The sequence below is a fragment of the Triticum aestivum genome, chromosome 3B (assembly GCF_018294505.1).
Source record: "Triticum aestivum cultivar Chinese Spring chromosome 3B, IWGSC CS RefSeq v2.1, whole genome shotgun sequence".
Taxonomy (NCBI): domain Eukaryota; kingdom Viridiplantae; phylum Streptophyta; class Magnoliopsida; order Poales; family Poaceae; genus Triticum; species Triticum aestivum.
This window is the reverse complement of record NC_057801.1, coordinates 215,198,964-215,201,166: the sequence shown is the minus strand read 5'-3', so window position 1 is coordinate 215,201,166 and position 2,203 is coordinate 215,198,964.

The following is a 2,203-nucleotide window of genomic DNA, read 5'->3' as shown; positions in this document are numbered from 1 at the left end:
GAACTATGCAAGGGGTCCACGTTTCCATATCCGAGGAATCCGGCTATTCGAATAGATGATGTTAACCCTGCAGGGGTGTACTTCTTCACACACGCTCTCGCCACTTACCGCCCTGTACACGTCATGTACCTCGGCAACCTTCAAGCGGAAGCCGGGCGAGGGAGTCGGCCACGACCTGACTAACCGAACAAGTCTCTAGTCCAGGTTTATCGCCTATTCGGGTTCCATCTGCAAGGAGATCCGGCCGGGGTGTCGCTCACGACCCCAAACGATGTGTGCAGGGTTCCCAAGCCCACCAACCGGGTGCCACTTGGTACACCGGGCCACTGTGCCTAGTCTGTCCCAAGCCCACCTGTACCGGGTGCCACTTGGTAGACTACTAACACTACCTACAAACACCAGAAACTAGTTGCAACTCCTGGACAGAGATCATGTTGATTAATAAGTCGAGAGGGGCACTTAAGCATTCCAATGTGTGGTAGTAGCTGGTCATGGATCACAAACACAGAACTCAGTTCCTGAGGACGGCTGCAATGAGACAACCCACCATGTACTCCTACATGGCCTCTCACCGCTACCTTTACCAAATCGTGTTCACACACTTAGCTCACACATAGTAGGACATGTTCACACGCCTCTGATTCATCCCCGATGAATCAGACCTGACTCAACTCTAAGCAGTAGCAGGCATGACAAACAAGCATGAATGAGTAGGCACATCAGGGCTCAAACAACTCCTACTCATGCTAGTGGGTTTCATCTATTTACTGTGGCAATGACAGGTCATGCAAAGGATAAAGGGGTTCAGCTACCGCAGCAAGTAACAGATGAATCGTTGTTGTCCTAATGCAGTAAAAGAGAGCAGGAGCGAGAGAGTGGGATTGTATCGGAATGAACAAGGGGGTTTTGCTTGCCTGGCACTTCTGAAGATAACATTGAGTCTTCATCAGTGTCAACGATCACATCATCGGTATCACGTCTATCGAGAGGGGACAAATACCGGCAACACAGAAGGAACACAATCAATGCAATGCACAATATGATGCATGATCATGACATGGCAAAATGAATGTGTTTTGAGCTAATGCAACTAGCAACAGATTAAATGAAGTTGGTTTGAATACAAAATTCAAATTCAAACTCCATATGTGATTATTTAAATGCCCTTTATATGATTTGTGCTAAACAGCACCTATAAGTTGTTCTAACATGCATGAAAATGGTACAGATGGATTCCTTGAATTTTTCTGATAATTTTTCATATATAATTTATTAAATTTGGAGTTACGGTTAATTTTCTATGATTTATTGAAGTTTTAGCTATTTTCTGGAATTTCAGAATTAAATTAAATCCAGAAATGATTTAATTGCGTCAGCCTGATGTCATGATGACGTCAGCAGGTCAACGTGGCACAGTCCGGTCAACCCCTGACCGGTGGGTCCCATCCGTCAGTGACTAACCTAACTAATCTAATTTAGTTAGCGGCCTGGGGCCCATTGTCAGTGTCTATTAAACTAACTAATATTTAGTTAACACTAATCCTAGCCTAATTAACAGGCCGGCCCCACATGTCATGGACACAGGGGGGGGGAGGGGTCCCGCCGTGGTCAAAGTGGGTCAATCCCACCGGCGGCTTGACGCCGGCAAGGCCAGCCGCGGTGGCGAGCCTCGGGTTTGCGTCTCCGGCGACCAAACGGCCGGCCGAGTGCACGCGCGGGGAGCTGGGGCTCGCCCGCATCCAGGGAGGCTTGCGGCAGCAGCGGGGACGGCCGGAGCTCGCCGGAAACGAGCTCGAGGCGGCGCCGGCGTTCGGTTGTTTCTGGCTACGGGGCTGCTGCGGCCGTGGTATCGCGTTCGTGGCACCTACAGCAGCTACGCGAGGCAGCGAGCATGTTGGACACGACGCCCGGACCAAATGGTCGCCGGAGTCGTGTCGGCGGTGAGTGCAGGCGGCGACGCAGTCGGGCGAAAGGGGCGAGGCGGCTACGGCGTGCCAGAGAGGGAACGGAGAGGGGGAAAAGGTTCGGTGGCTCACGGCGGTTGCAGCGGACGCCGAAGCAGGCTCGGGGAAGGCCGGACGGCGACGAGTCGATGATGGGGATCCGCGGCGGCCGGCGATGAAGAAGAGGCCGGTGACGGTGTTTTGAGGCATCCGGCGTCGAGTGAGTCGACGGGGAGGACGAGGAGGTCGAAACGGAGGCC